The sequence below is a fragment of the Podarcis liolepis genome, assembly GCF_965112155.1.
Source record: "Podarcis liolepis genome assembly, chromosome: 1".
NCBI classification, from domain to species: domain Eukaryota; kingdom Metazoa; phylum Chordata; class Lepidosauria; order Squamata; family Lacertidae; genus Podarcis; species Podarcis liolepis.
This window is the reverse complement of record NC_139554.1, coordinates 122,730,064-122,746,420: the sequence shown is the minus strand read 5'-3', so window position 1 is coordinate 122,746,420 and position 16,357 is coordinate 122,730,064. Positions and strand designations below refer to the sequence as shown.

The following is a 16,357-nucleotide window of genomic DNA, read 5'->3' as shown; positions in this document are numbered from 1 at the left end:
AGGTCACCCAGCAGCTGCATGTGGAGGAGCGGAGACGCGAACCCGGTTCCCCAGATTACGAGTCTAAGCCAATGGAGTGCTGAGTGTCCAATTTCATTGCCTACAAATACTACAGCATTATGCACCTCTGCACCCTGGTGGAATGGATTATTCAACAGCATTCTCTTGGTTGAGATTCACTCATTTTTAATCACCCCCCAAGGCTGTTGCATGTGGTCCAAAAGTAACGTTACCAAATATTTTTGATGATCCCAGCTACGCATCATGGTGGCTTTGTGCTGTCTGCAGGATCAGAGGCAGGTGACCTCTGAATGTCAGTTTTCAGAGATTATGAGCAGGAGGTATGGCTGCACACATGTCCTGCTTGTGGGCTACCCAGAGGCATCTAGTTGCCACTGTGAGAACAGAATACTGGACCAGATGAGCCTTTGCTCCACCCCTTATGTTCTTAAAAACCCCTGGGCGGCCTCTTAGTTTGGAATTAAGGGGAAGAAGAGTTTGGATTTGATATCCCACTTTATCACTACCTGAAGGAGTCTCAAAGTGGCTAACATTCTCCTTTCCCTTCCTCCCCCACAACAAACACTCTGTGAGGTGAGTGAGGCTGAGAGACTTCAGAGAAGTGTGACTGGCCCAAGGTCACCCAGCAGCTGCATGTGGAGGAGCGGAGACGCGAACCCGGTTCCCCAGATTACGAGACTACCGCTCTTAACCACTACACCACACTGGCTCTCGGGGGTTGGCAATCCAAAAGAAGGTCTGGTGCCCAACTATCTTGCACATGTAATTCTTAGCTCTGTCTGTCTGTCTGTGTATATGATATTCAATACATGCACCATTCTGAATAACAGCTTGTGAACATGTTCCGTTTCAGAGGCACCCTCCAGGGAAGCAATGAGAGTTCTATCTCAGCAAAAGGACTTGAGAAGGGGTAACGAGCCTGGGAAGAATTCTGAGGGATGCCATGAACGTTGCATTAGGTCCCTGGTTTGATGTTCCTAACACCTGGTCTCAAAGTTTAATTCACTGTACAGCTCTATACAATTCTATACAACAGGACACGGGTGGCGGTGTGGTCTAAACCACCGAGCCTCTTGGGTTTGCCGATCAGAAGGTCGGCAGTTCGAGTCCGTGCGACAGGGTGAGCTCCTGTTGCTCTGTCCCAGCTCCTGCCAACCCAGCAGTTCAAAAGCACACAAGTGCAAGTAGATAAATAGGTACCACTGCAGTGGGAAGGTAAACGGCATTTCCGTGTGCTCTGGATTCCGTCGTGGTGTTCCGTTGCACAAGAAGCAGTTTAGTCATGCTGGCCACATGGCCCGGAAAGCTGTCTGTGGACAAACACCGACTCCCTCAGCCTGAAGCGAGATGAGCGTTGCACCCCATTGTTGTATTCGACTGGACTTAACCATCCAGGGATCGTTTAACTTTTTACCTTTATACATATATACTAACTCCTCCTAACGCAAACTGGGACTGCAGCCTAAAACAGTCTACACAAATACACTTTTCTGGTTCTGCTGAGGATTTGGGGTATGTGTGAATGTGTTTAAAATCTAATCTTGTTTCTTGGCAAGGCTGCCAACGTTTGTGTATATTTGCTCCAGATAGTGTTCTTAGCTAAGCCATCTGTAGAAACAAAACTCCTGGAAAATGCATCTCTTTGAATAAATGAATAAGCTTCGGCGGTGGGGAGTATGTTACACTTGATATAAATAATTGCATTTATATCTTCTTGTTACACTGTGAGAGAGGGAAGACAAACTCGCAGAGAGAGAGAAAACCCTTAACCCTGAAGCCCACCCCCTTTTAGATGACTTCACAGCTATACCTGCCGACAATAAAACACTAACATCTCCCCATCTTTTTCTTATTTCAAGTGTGCGTATGAGAGCATTGCCTAGCTGCCTGCGTCGATAGAAAGTACATGAAAAGTCATCTGGAGAAAAAAGGCACCCACTGGCTCCCGGCTGCTAAATCTTAACCGTTCTGGCATTACATATTTGTCGAAATGGTGCTGGAAGCTCATCCATTGATTTCCTTTTTTCTCCTCCTTGCCCCATGCGCTGCAGCGACAGCCACCTTAGGAAGCACGTAATCCCTTAAGCCACGAGAAACCTACTCACTGTTTGGCTTCCCAAAGCTTTAATCATCTCCATTTTTTATTCCTTTTCTCAGTATGTGTTTCATTATGCCTGTCTGTGCTTGGCCTGGGTTTTTCTTTCTTTCTTTCAAGCCAGAAGGCTTGTTACTGAAACAAGCGGCTACCTTAAAGACAGAAAGAAAGAAAGAAAGAAAGAAAGAAAGAAAGAAAGAAAGAAAGAAAGCTGTTAGCTTTTGCTCCTATTTATTAATTTTAGATAGTTTGGGGGTAGGAGATCTAACCAACGCATCCTGCCAGCGCGAAGATTTATGCTTGTACAAACAGAACTTTCTCCCATCCTCTCATACACCCCTAAATTTGTTCTAGGCAGTGCTTCTTTTCTAAAAAAAATGTTTAGGGGTACTCTCATTTTGACTCAAGAAAATCACCATTTTATAGTTCAAATCGGGAAAAATAAATACAGTAAATGGACAAAAGTACAAAGAACATGCATTGCCTCATTTCCTACTCATATTGAAATACTGCCCCTCAACGAGGCCAAACTTTTGTCAGTAAAACACCACACATCCACATTCCACACTGCTTCACACATTAAACGCTCGCTTCCGTCTGAGACTCAGGAAACACTGGGAAAGGAAATGAAGCTGCCATCAGAGATTGCAACAACAAAACTGACCAATCACTGTGCTAGCTTCCAACTTCTACTTCACACATTAAACGCTCGCTTTTGTCTGAGACTCAGGAAACACCGTGACAGGAAATGAGGCCACCATTGGGGCAGCAACCAAACTGACGATTCACCGTGCTAGAGAAGAAACTAAAAATTTTATTCCTCTGGAATAAATTTGAGGAGGAAGTGGGGTATGCACTGGGGAGGAGAGGGCTGAGGTTCTGTTCCACAAGTGCAAATCCTTGCAATGATTGGGATGTGTGAGTTGGATACCATCAGAACATAAGAAGAGGCTGATGCATCTGGCCAATGGCTCGTCTAGTTTAGCATTCTGTTCTCATAGTAGTCAACCAGATGCCTGCGATACTATCATTCGTGAATGACTTAAGCCCTGTGAAGCAGAGCATAAATCAGATTTTAAGTAAAAGCACAGCTGAAATCCATAAAACAAATATCCATAAAATAATTATCATTGAAAAGCAAGGGGGGGAAATTTGAACTTTAAAAATGAATATAGGTATATAGTAAATTATATGAGTACAGTGGTACCTCGGGTTACATACACTTAAGGTTGCAGACTCCACTAACCCAGAAATAGTGCTTCAGGTTAAGAACTTTGCTTCAGGAGGAGAACATAAATCGTGTGGTGGCAGTGGGGGCCCCCATTAGCTAAAGTGGTGCTTCAGGTTAAGAACAGTTTCAGGTTAAGAACGGACCTCCAGAACGAATTAAGTACTTAACCCGAGGTACCACTGTATAGTAAATTATATGAGTAGGAACCGGAGAACTGTTTGTTGGGCACTATTATTAAGATACGTGCAAATGTCCATCTATCCAACAGATATTACACTTAGACATCTGTTAACAACATGGTAAAGGTAAAGGACCTCTGAATGGTTAAGTCCAGTCAAAGGTGACCTTGGGGTTGTGGCGCTCATCTCGCTTTCAGGCTGAGGGAGCCAGTGTTGGTCCACAGACAGCTTTCTGGGTCATGTGACCAGCATGACTAAACCACTTCTGGTGCAATGGAAACCAGAGCACATGGAAATGCCATTTAACATCCTGCTGCAGCGGTACCTATTTATCTACTCACACTGGTGTGCTTTCGAAATGCTAGGTTGGCAGGAGCTAGGACAGAGCAACGGGAGCTCACCCTGTCGCAGGGATTCAAACCGCCAAACTTCTGATCAGCAAGCCTAAGAGGCTCAGTGGTTTAGACCACAGCGCCACCCGCAGTCAATAACTACGGCAATAACAGAAGGAAGAAAAAGTTATAAGAGGAGGACAGGAAAGAGCTGCAATATTGTATTTGTGCTCCAATATTCAACCCTAATTTGTATTGGCTTTTGTCCCTCTCTATTCTGAACATCCTAATACAAATGTTGAAGATCTAGATGCAGATGCCAATACAAATTAGGGTTCCTCCCTTGTTTTATGGATTGAGGCTTTACGCAGGCTGAAAAGAACAACAATACCTCTTTTGTGAAGCCTTTATCTAAAAGGAAGCCTAAGTACAAATAATTGCATTTGCAGCCCACGTGCATTCCTTATTCTTGCCTGTCTCCTATTCCATCTCTTTACTTCTCTCTTTTGTCTCTCACACTGCTTTTTCATCCAGGTACTATTTACTTATTTATTGCATTTATATCCCAAAGAGCACAAGGTACATGCTTCTCCCCTCTTCACTTAATCCTCACAACAAACCTGTTAAGCAAGGTGTAGAAGCATTGACTGTCCCCGTGAGCTTCAATGGCTGAGTGGGGATTTGAACCCTGGTCTCGTAGGTTCTGATCAATACTTAAAGCACTACACCACTCTCTAAAAGAAAGGGAGCTAGCTGTTTTCAAATGTGTAGTACAAACTTCACAGATCTATTTTTAACCCACCTGGCAAGGGTGTAATCCAAAAGACCTACATTGGCTCCCAGTACGTTTCCGAGCACAATTCAAAGTGTTGGTGCTGACCTTTAAAGCCCTAAACGGCCTCGGTCCAGTATACCTGAAGGAGCGTCTCCACCTCCATCGTTCTACCCGGACACTGAGGTCCAGCACCGAGGGCCTTCTAGCGGTTCCCTCACTGCGAGAAGCCAAGTTACAGGGAACCAGGCAGAGGGCCTTCTCGGTAGTGGCGCCCTCCCTGTGGAACGCCCTCCCACCAGATGTCAAAGAGAACAACAACTACCAGACTTTTAGAAGACATCTGAAGGCAGCCCTGTTCAGGGAAGCTTTTAATGTTTGATGTATCATAGTATTTTAATATTCTTTTGGAAGCCGCCCAGAGTGGCTGGGGAAACCCAGCCAGATGGGCGGGGTATAAATAATAAATTATTATTATTATTATTATTATTATTATTATTATTATTATTATTATTATTATTATTATTAAAAGGTGAGAGAAGGGATGGAAGAGAAATTTGACTCAATGAATTTAAAGGCAAACCTATCTGATCCACACATTTTGAAACAATGTGCAAATCGAAACAAAGCCATCCTCCAAAATTCGCACTTTTCTGAATTTTGCAATGTTGTTCTCCAGCCACACCTATTTTAGAAAAAAAATAATAATATGAAAAGGAATAGGTTGGTGAAAATGAAATAACAAACAAAATGCGTAATATTGGGAGAAAATGCTTGCAAAAATGCTCACATTAGTCCAAACTGCCTACAAAAATGTGTTCATTGGAAGAAATGTACACCAAAATGCTGAAAATTCGTATGATTTAAAAAAAATCAAAATTGCTCCAAAAATTTGGAGAACTGAATTTGAGGCTGGAAAAATGAGAAACTGGAAGCACCAAACTTGATAGGTCCTTCTGTCCCTTGGTGAGAGTGAAAGGGTTCTCGTCCTGTGGCTTTCAGCTGAAGTGTGAAATGAAAAGAACATGGGTAGACTGCTGGAACAGGCAGTGTCTGAAGCAGCCCAAGGGACACCATGACCCTAACATCATATTCTAAAACCTGAAAAGATCTCAGCCCTAGAACATTGTTTCCCAAACTTGGGTCTCCAGCTGTTGTTGGACTACAACTCCCATCATCCCAAAGAATCAATGCTTCTGAATTATGGTGCTGGAGGAGACTCTTGAGAGTCCTGTGGACTGCAAGAAGATCAAACCTCTCCATTCTGAAGGAAATCAGCCCTGAGTGCTCACTGGAAGGACAGATCCTGAAGCTGAGACTCCAAGACTTTGGCCACCTCATGAGAAGAGAAGACACCCTGGAAAAGACCCTGATGTTGGGAAAGATGGAGGGCACAAGAAGGGGATGACAGAGGATGAGATGGATGGACAGTGTTCTTGAAGCTACTAACATGAGTTTGACCAAACTGCAGGAGGCAGTGGAAGACAGGAGTGCCTGGCGTGCTCTGGTCCATGGGGTCACGAAGAGTCGGACACAACTAAACAACTAAACAACAACAACAAAAGCAAGCACGAGCTGTTGTGCACACCTCTTTCCCTTGCTGAAGTATTACACTTTCCAAAAAAGAAACTCCCAACAAATTTTAATAAGAAAGAAAGCTCCATGTTGTCACATTTCCTTTGGACCACCTCAGTGAAAATGCAATCCCCAATTGACTGGTCACACACATTTGCAACAAAGGTAAGTAGCGACTCCACCAAGCCTCCCTCTTCCTCTCGGTGGGCTTCTGGTTATTATGATGGTGGGTTTTGACCTTCTAATTACTTCTCTGTGTTTTGGCCTCTGCTGCGCAACAAGTAGCCCGAGCACTTTTTGATCTCCTTGGCCATCAACCACCTCCTACTAATCTCGGCGGGAAAACAAACAAACTCTTGGCTTAATGAATACCTTTCAGTAATTTCAAAAGAGTTGCAGAAGCTTTTTTTAAAAAAGCTTCTGTGTCTTTGAACAACTCCCTCCCTCCCCCAAACAGAAACTGGCTCCCTACCCTTCCCTTTTCCTTTGGTTTTTAACTTTCAGAAAATTGTAATTAGAATGGTGCCTGTGTGATGCTACAACCCACCAGTCTCTTTAGCACAGGTGGATGAAAGAAGGCTGGGAGGGGGAGAACACTTCATTAAGTTTTAGATGGAAGTCCACTTTCCCTGTTTGTTTGCTTGCCCCGGGTGTCCCTTAAAAATAAATCCTTGGGAGCCATGCAACACAGGGCACACATCAGCATATTTCTTACCGGCGTCTTAAAGGCATCCTTGGCGCATGACAGCCTACAGAGAAAATGCTTTGTTGCCCGATTTCTTTACTTGTTTTATTGCATGTATATCTCACCTTTCCTCCAAAGACCTCAAGCTAACACACATGGCACTCGTTCCTTTCCCCCATATTTTATTCTCACAATAACTCTGGTGGGTAGGTTAGGCTGACTGGGCTCAGGAAGACAGCCGAGCTTCAAGGCTGAAAGGAATTTGAACCCAGGTCTCCCAGGTGCCTAGTCTGACACTGTGACCACTATGCTACACTGATAAGATAACAACCTGTTTCACTTCCCATGGTAGTTCATACTGGATTCCTCACTGGGTCATATGTAGCTTGAGTAGAACAGCTGGTCACTTGGGTCAGTCTTTTGATACTGTAGCACAGGTGTGGAGAACATGTGGCCCTGGAAATGTTGCTGAACTTAAACACCCATCATGCTAGTGGCTATGGATGATGGAAGTTGTAGTTCAGAAACATCTGGAAGGTCAGAGGTTCCCCACACATGTCAACAGTAAGCTACTTGCTATGAATATATTCTCTGATATTATTATTATTATTATTAGTAGTAGTAGTAGTAGTAGTATTTGTATATAACCCCATACCTGTAGAACTGAGGGTGGTGTATCAACACAGGCTGGTTTTTTTAGAGGCATCTTCATTTGGTGACTGTTGCCAGGCAACTGTCCATTTATCTAAGAATATGCAAGGCTGGTCCCTTCTAGTCCTTAAGTATAGGAATCATTTGAAACAAAAATAACATCTTTGGAAGCACACTCATTTTGATCGTTGAAATTCTGCCCCCAAAAGAAAGTTTCATCCTTCCCCAAACTTCCAGATCTTTTTTGATTCTGTTCCACACCGGTATATAGTTGTTTTGAAATAAATCAATATTTTTTTACGTTAACCATATTCCCAAGTATTTTACCTTCTTCACCACTTCAATCCCTGTTTCTCATTGCATTGTTTCTATTACACTCTGGTCCATATTCTTAACAATTACTTTGGTTTTTTTCTTATTTAATATAAACCCGGCCACCTTGCCAAATTGTTCAATCTCCTCTTACACCTTGTTTAAACCTTTTAAAGGATCTTCTATTGTTATTACCAGGTCATCGGCAAAAGCTTTAACTTTATATTTGTTTTGACCTACTGTCACCCCTTTTATTAATTCATTTTGTCTGATTGAACTCAGAAGGACTTCCAGAACCATTATGAATAGCAGTGGCGAAAGAGGACATCCCTGTCTTGTACCTTTCAGTATCTTCACTTCTTCTGTAATTACATTATTCACAATCAATTTAGCTCTTTGCTCTGTATAAATCACCCTTATTCCATTATAAAAATCATTCCCCACCTCCATGTATTCTAAATTTTTTAACATAAATTCCCATGATATATTATCAAATGCCTTCTCCGCATCTACAAACATTAATATAGCTTGTTTCTCATTCCTAGCAGACAGATATTCCAAAGTATTAATTATGTTTCTAACATTATCTTTCATCTGCCTGCCTGGAAGAAAACCTGCCTGATCTTCATGAATAAATTCTCGCAATACCTTTTTTAATCTTTTTGCTAATATTCCAGAAAAAATCTTGTAGTCTATATTCAACAATGAAATCGGCCTATAGTTCTTGACTTGTGTTAAATCGGAATCTTGCTTAGGAATAAGTGTGATAAAGGCTTCTTTCCAAGTTTCCGGAATATCTTTTTCCTTCAAAATGCTATTCATGACTTCTTTCAATGGTACCATCAGGGTGTGCCTCAGTTCTTTATAATAACTAGATGTAAATCCATCTGGTCCTGGAGCCTTTCCTTTTTTCAATTCTTTTATGACCTCTATTATTTCCTCATTCTCAATTGGGGCGTTCAGTCTGTCTTTCTTTTCCGTCGGGATCTTTTGCACCTTTTTTTCTTTTAAATATCTTTCTATTTTCTTCATATTGTTCTTTTCTCTGTTTCTATACAAATGATTGTAAAAGTCCAAGAATCCTTTTCTGATGCCTTTCGGGTTATCTATCTCTTCTCCATCCACAATAATTTTGTTGATTGTGTTTTGTTCGTTTCTTTTCTTAATTTGCCATGCAAGCCATTTACCTGACTTGTTGGCAAACTCAAAATTTCTTTGTCTTAGCTTTTTAATATTCCATTCCACCTCTTTGTTTATTATCATTGCGAACTGCGTTTGCAAAACTTTGATGTTTTGTTTTATTTTTAAATTGTTCGGTTTCTTGATTAATTTTTGTTCATTGTCCATTATTTCTTTTAAAATTTCCTTCTTTCCTTTCTCTCTGTTCTTGTTTTTAATCGCATTCTGTTGGATGAAGAATCCTCTCATTACCACCTTACTTGTGTCCCAAACTGTACTCATCTTTGTGCCTTTGTTAGTATTGTCCATGAAATATTCCATCAACTTCTTTTGCGCCTCTTGTATGATTTTTTGGTCATCCAAGAGGTAATCATTAACTCTCCATCTAAATGATCTTTCTTCATAACCTTTAATCTCCAATTTTATCGGACTGTGGTCTGAAATTACTCTTGGCTGAATTTCAATTTGTCGAATTCTTGGAGTTAATTCATTTGAGACCCAAATTTGATCTATTCTTGACATTGACTGATTTGGTTCCGAATAAAATGTGAACTGTTTCTCTAATGGATGTCTGAGTCTCCAAATGTCAATTAAGTTACAGATTTTCATCATTGAAAAGAAAGTCTTGGATAGTTTTCCTTCTTTGCTAACTTCTTTATGTCTTAATCTGTCCATTTCCATTGAAACTACTCCATTTATGTCTCCCATTAATATGATTTTTTTATCCATATATTCAAATAATCTTTCTTCCAGATTTTTATAGAAATCAGTCTTGTTTCCATTAGGTGCATAGATCCCGACAATTATTAATTTTTCGCCTTGCCATTTGACCTGAATAGCAATTATTCTTCCTTCTTCGTCCTTGAAGATTTGCTGAGCTTCAATTTTTTTCCTTACATATAATACAACCCCTCTCTTTTTCCCTTTGTCAGAAGATATGAATTCATTTCCTAATCTGTTATTGATCAAAATTTTTCTGTGTTTCCTTGCCGCATGTGTCTCTTGAAGACAGATAATGTCCAAGTTTTTCTTTTTTAAATATTGTTCAATTTTGTTTCGTTTTTTCCTATCGTTCATTCCATTGATGTTCCAATTCCATAATTTCAACGCCATGATGACCTCCTGATTAAAATTGATTTAATTTATTTGTTCTTTATAATATATCCTCTTCTTGTTCTTCCTCTTCTTGTTCCTCGTCCGTCTTTTCCCCATTCTTCTCCTCCTTCTCTTCCGGATATTTCCCCCCTAGAGGACCTACTCCTCCCACTGCTCCTCCTCCTCCTTCTTCCTCTGCTGTTAGTTCCTTGTATTGTCTCTGAAATTTACCTGTTTCCTCTGGACTGGTAAGTCTGTGTTTCTTGCTTTTGTAAACAAAGGAAATACCCTCTGGGAATTCCCATTTGAATTCAATCTTGTTCCTCTTAAGCATTTGGACCAATGGTTTATATGGATCTCTTCGTTTCAACAATCTGACTGGAATATCTTTAAAAATAATTATATAATTCCCATCAATATTCAGTCTTTATTCTCTGTTTTTTTGAAGTATCAAATTTCTCAATTCTCTGTCCTTAAAAGTAATTAAGCAATCTCCAGGAACTTTCCTTGATTTGGTTGTTCTTACTCTCATCCTAAATGCATTCTGTACAGTTCTCTCGACCTCTTCCTTTTGTAGCTCCAGCCATTGCACTATCTCCATTACTAATTTCTCTCTGATATTTTCACCTTGAACCTCAGGCACAGCTCTCAGCCTGAGGTTCACTTCCCTCTGCCTCAGTTCATTCATAGCAATTGCATCCCATATCTCCTCCTGTGACTTATTAACTTCTGATAAACCCACTTTTTCTCTTCCTCACACTTCACTTCCTTCATTTCAGCTCTTGTCTTCTTCATTCCTTCTTCCAAAGATTGTGTTCTTTTAGATACTTCTTTAATTTGTCCTTTCAATTTCTTTACTGTCTTGTCAATTTTTGGGTCCATTTTCCCAATTCTCGTATCTACCTGTTCAATTCTCGTATCCACTTGTTCTAGTTTGTCCTCTAAATTCTTTTCACTTTGCCTAATTTCTGCAAACATTCTTAATATTTCTCCTTTGAAATCTGATTCCTGCTTTGATCCTCTTCTATCTCCTGGTGTTCCCCCCTCCTCTCCTTTCTTCGGTTGGTGAGACATTCCCACAAATATACTTTAAACACTTCTCACTTAGTCATCCAAATTAGACTTGTGTTAAATAAGATCCCACCACCACTTCAACCAATCTTATGTAGACCTAACCCCAAATACAAATATATCCAATTGAGTTCAAATTTGATAATTTATGTATTATAAAATTTATAATTAGTCTTTTGTTTATTCCCACTTTGAATTTCCACTTTCAAAGCTTGAAGTATCTTCAGCCCAATCGGATCTATTTATTTAAAAAATAAATAGTTGGAGACACAAGCCAGATGAATATATTCTTCTTGCCACCAATTAGGCTATTCCTTTTAAAAGTCACGGTATTCCAATTATAATCCAATTTATATTCCAGTTTATTCAAGTTGTGCCCCCAAGAAATTCACTCTCCACCAGCAAACAGAAAAAAAGAAAATTAATTCAAAATTTGAGGTTCCAGATCTTCTGCCACCAATTAGGCTAATCCTTTTCGATCCTTTATAATCAAATTATAATCCAGTTTATAAACCACTTTTTCTTTTTTCCAATTTAATTTTATAATCCACTTTAATGCTGAAAAATTTAAAAAGTTTTATAAATTTTTCATAATTATATTGATGAATTTAAAATAGTCTCCAAATAAGTTGTATCCAAATAACAAAGAAAAAAAGAAAAAATATAATCCTTCTTGAAGTTAGGCCTCACATATGTTTAAATAAAGAACCATCCAAACAAATAATTCACCAAAATCCGTTGCTGAGGAGAAAGGGAAGAACCAAAAACATCCAGCCCCCACTAGAGGGACAAAAACAACAAATCGGCAAAGTCAAAGAGAACAAAGAAGAGCAAGCGGAAAAAAACAAATTGTAATTTTCCTTCTGTCCACAAGGGGCCCAAACTCCAAAAAGTTAAGAGAGCGATCTCAAAGTCAAACTTTATTTAGGGATTTCCTAATAATAATAATAATAATAATAATAATAATAATAATAATAAATTTGTAATCCAAATTATAGGTGACCAGTAGATATGTAACTCAAAAGATGCATGCAGAAAAAAAACCCAATTAAAAAGAAAAAAATCCTTCCGTAGTTACTAAAAGGCAAACAAAGGGACAAGTAATGGAGTCGGAAGCTCTTCTTCCATTGCACAGTTTTTTTAAAAAAGTGAAGCTGGGATCGTTTTCTCTGTCTTTTTCCCTCACAGTTACAAAGAGGACCTTCAAAGTTCCAAATTTAAACCCTCTGCTCCCCCTTTTAACTTGGTTTCTTCTTAAGATACTTTATGTCTTCTAAAAAGTTATTTTTAGCGAGTCAAAAGGGGGGAAAGAAACAATAGCCGCTAGCGGTAACTCATTTCTCTTTTCTCCGGCTTTGCTTATATAATGCGTTCAAACTGATTGCAGATGACAGCTGATCTCGTATTTATGTATTTCTCACCTGGCTCCTTCCTGATGTTAAAATCCACTTCTTTTTAAGCAGTTTAGGTCCGAATTTCTTATGATCGAGAATTAAGCGCTCCCCCTGCAAGCTCGGGGCTTCGTTTCCCGGAGGTAGCTATGGCTTCCCTTCAGCCTGCTCTCCCTCCCCGCCGCACTCTTCGCTCCCTTTGGGAGTTACCTGGCGGCCGGGTGGTCTGCGTTTCGGCTTCCGCGGGAACCTGAGTGTCTGGACACCCTCCAGACACTACTTCTGGGGGCCACTGCACCCTGTGACACACCTAAATCCTCTGAAAAACCCGGGATTCTCCGCTCGGAAAAATCCCCGCTTGCGACGGGGTCGCTCTCAACCGGAAGTCCGTCAACACAGGCTGGTTTTTTTAGAGGCATCTTCATTTGGTGACTGTTGCCAGGCAACTGTCCATTTATCTAAGAATATGCAAGGCTGGTCCCTTCTAGTGCAACATTCTCACTATCTTCTATTGTATTTGCTTGTCCTCTGAGGTACTGGCATATGAAGTTCAGAATGGCTTAGGACCCAAGTACTTACAGGAGTAGCTCCCTCAAAACCATCAAATTCATGTTTTGAGATCGACAGGGGCGTCCCTGTTTGTGATCCTGTCCATGGACATGACTTGTGAGGTGGTGACTGAAGAGAGGGCTTTATCTGTTGTGGTGTCCCTATTATGGAATGTCCTCCCCATGGAAGTACAGTTGTCCTCATACTTTTAATTTTTAGTTGTCAGCTGAATGCATACTTGCTTATCCAGATTTTTGGGAGATAAATCTGACTAGAATCTAGCAATGTTAGCCCTGTTGTCCTACGCCGTTATTTTTAGGGGAACACACTGATAACTGGATTTGCTTTGGATCAGTATTATTAGAAAGCATCTACTCTGTGTCTTTCTAATTTGACTGCTTATTTATGTCAGAATCAGATCAGTTAAATTCAGATCACTGGTTTCCCACATTAACTATAAAGGAAAATCCAAAAAAGCTGTAACTCCCCACTCCTTTTCACAGAAGTGGATGAAGTTTTCGGCAAAGGAACCTCTCCAGAGTGTATTAAGCTTGCCAAATTTTTCATCCTGGGATTTTCATGCAGATACACCCCAAAGTTTTATTGAAAATGAAAAGCCTCCAGGCACTGCTAACCTGATTATTCCTGCCAGCAAAAAGTCCTGGACAAGATTTTTTGCTTATGCAAAATTGGCTCAGAAGTGGGGGGGGGGGGGCAGAACATCAGACAGGTAGAAAGGCTGGGGTTGTTCCATCTGGCAAGCTGAAATTCTTTTGCAGATGGGACGTTTGTCAAAGTGCAAATTCTTCCCTTTTGGCCAGAATGAATGAAATTTGTAGACATGGTTGAGGCTTCTGTGGAGATGAAGCTGGCAGCTTTCAAAACAATAGGTGCTGTGGTTCTTTCTCAGGGGACACTACTATTTTGGGATGGGTAGAACAGAAACCACTTGACCTCTCGCAGTGTTTCATGGGCAATCAGTCTGAAAGCTGGTGACACTGAGGAATGCCCCCCCCCAGGTAAGTGGATAATAGCAGACTGTCAATGATCAACACAGCTGAGAACTTATTTAAGGGTCAAGCAGACTTAGCTAATTGGGGGGGAAATGCCAGACCTAGAGGGGAGAGGGAACCAAACTTTAATAAAAACTATAATACTGGATGGCAAGAATTCAATGCAATGAAATCAGAGGTACCAAAAAATTGAAGCCAGGTAGATAAAACTTTGAGCAAGCAAAGGAAAACTGGGAGAAAACAACTGGAAAAGCTTAAAAATCAACACATGCACATGGTGGTTGAGGGTGGGAGATGACAGGCTCTAAGAGAGGTTTGCAGAAACCTAAGGAAAAAATAAGAGAGAAAAACAGAATGGTTTGGGGAGTGGGGGACAGAAAGAGTTTAGAATAAACAAGGAACAAATAAATAAATTAATTAGTCATAACCAGTCTAAAGCAATCTGTGATGGGAGGGAGGCAGCAGAATGAAAGGAAACTGATTGAAGTATCAGTTTTTAATTGTATATTAGAAAGCAGAAAGTGATTGGAAAGGATGCTAATCATCCAGCCTGCTTTCCCAGGAGTGAAAAAGAAACATCATTTGAACGGAACATCCCTCCCACAAATCACTGTGATTAGAAAACAATTCCCTATGATTAAAGCCTAGGCCTGCCTCTCCTAATAAAATATCCCAGTCTAGAGTTGCCATACGCCCAGAATTGGGTAAAACTAACCCCCCCCCCACAAAAAACACTCAACAACTTTTCTGACGGCAACCCTATCCCAATCCCCACCTCTCCACTCCTTACTCACTTGAGGTCAGACTGTTTCCCTCGTTAGCTTGGTTTCCTTTTTTAAAAATGAAAAAGGCAAAATGCAGTTCTTTCCCCCCCACCCCACGCCTGAGTCCACAGAAGAACTTGTAACATAGCCTCCTCCTCAAAGTGTTTGTGATGCGGTCATGAGAGAAACTGACCACTGCAGTATCATCATGCGATTCAGCCAGAGAAAACAGTAACACTGGTGTTTGCCTGAATCTGTACTCAACAGAATCTTTTTATATATATATAAAAATTTTTATTGCGTTTCTTTCCATTAGTTCACAGAATCAGTTACAAAACAGTGAGCAAGAAACAAATTTTATAAGTAGACAGATATAAAAAGAGAAGAAAAAAGAAGAAAAAAAGGAAAGAAGAAAACTTGAAGATATTTCATATTATCTTTCCATAAGTTACTCTCCAATGGACCTCCTCACGTCCTCCCAACATTGCATTCTTTGAACTAACATTATCAGCAATTTATTACCTTATTTCACCACTTGCTGTACCTTTCAATTATTATGTTACCAATTTCAAAAAAAAATTGTAGTTCAATTTTAGTACCTTTGTAATAAACATAATATATTTGTTTCAAATTGTCTTAGTTTCCTCTGTTATAACTTACTTTGTCATTTACCTAATCAAATTGCAGGAGCATAACGTTTCCTAATTGTGCACAATCTTAACATTCAAACAACTTATAGTACTTTTGCAAATAGTCCTTGAATTTTTTCCAGTCCTCCTCAACTTCTTCCTCGCTCAGAATCTAGGCTTAGCTGTCAGGATTGCTGTCGGCAGCTCCCGGCTGGTTGCCCAGGAAAGTATAAAAACAAGGAAAAGTTTCTCACAGTCCTTTTTTATTTCAAACTTTACAGAGAGAGGCTATAGAACCCATCCTCTTGGATAATGGCCTTGTCACAAGTGAGTCTCCACCCCCGTCTCTCCCACTTCTTCATTCGTCATCATCATCACCTCCTCTATGGGTGACACTAAGTGCCCTTTGTCTTTGAGCTCTTTGCTCTCCTACTTCTAAGGCCTGCCGGGCTCTGGAATATGGAGGATCTGGGATGCTTTCTAGGGACAAAGTCAGCCAGCTGCTGCTCCAGCTCTGCCTGTTCCTCCTCCCATTATTTCCCAACTTTCCCTGATTTTACAATCATTTTGACATTTCAAAACCTGACTTTCTTTCCCCTCTTTCTGCGGTTCTTTAAATTTATTTTTATAATCTTCTGCATATCCTAACATACTGTGCTCATTTATTCATCTTCTTCGAATACACATTCTTGTGAAACTGCAGGTGATTATAATAATCCTGCCAATGTTTTTTATCTGTTTACAATTTATCTGTAAATAGTCAACAAACCATTTACCACATTTTTCGCTCTATAGGACGCACCGGCCCATAGG

General features: G+C 40.3%; 2 long non-coding RNA genes across 6 annotated transcripts in view; one reads left to right on the top strand and one right to left on the bottom strand.

Moving 5' to 3' along the window:
* Positions 1-15,084, bottom strand: part of LOC310691273 — a 146,872-nt gene extending 131,788 nt beyond the window's left edge. For 3 of the 5 annotated variants that reach the window (XR_014518437.1, XR_014518438.1, XR_014518439.1), the window contains exons 1-3: positions 14,946-15,084; positions 14,426-14,476; positions 2,123-2,268 (exon numbers count right to left, since the gene is read on the bottom strand). This is a non-coding gene — a long non-coding RNA (uncharacterized lncRNA). Of the gene's footprint in view, positions 1-2,122; positions 2,269-5,171; positions 5,316-14,425; positions 14,477-14,945 lie in introns of those variants that run through there. The other 2 variants (XR_014518440.1, XR_014518441.1) reach the window with 2 other exon arrangements.
* LOC310691260 overlaps positions 1-16,357 on the top strand; it is a 218,811-nt gene that overhangs the window by 38,486 nt on the left and 163,968 nt on the right. The window lies entirely within an intron of this gene.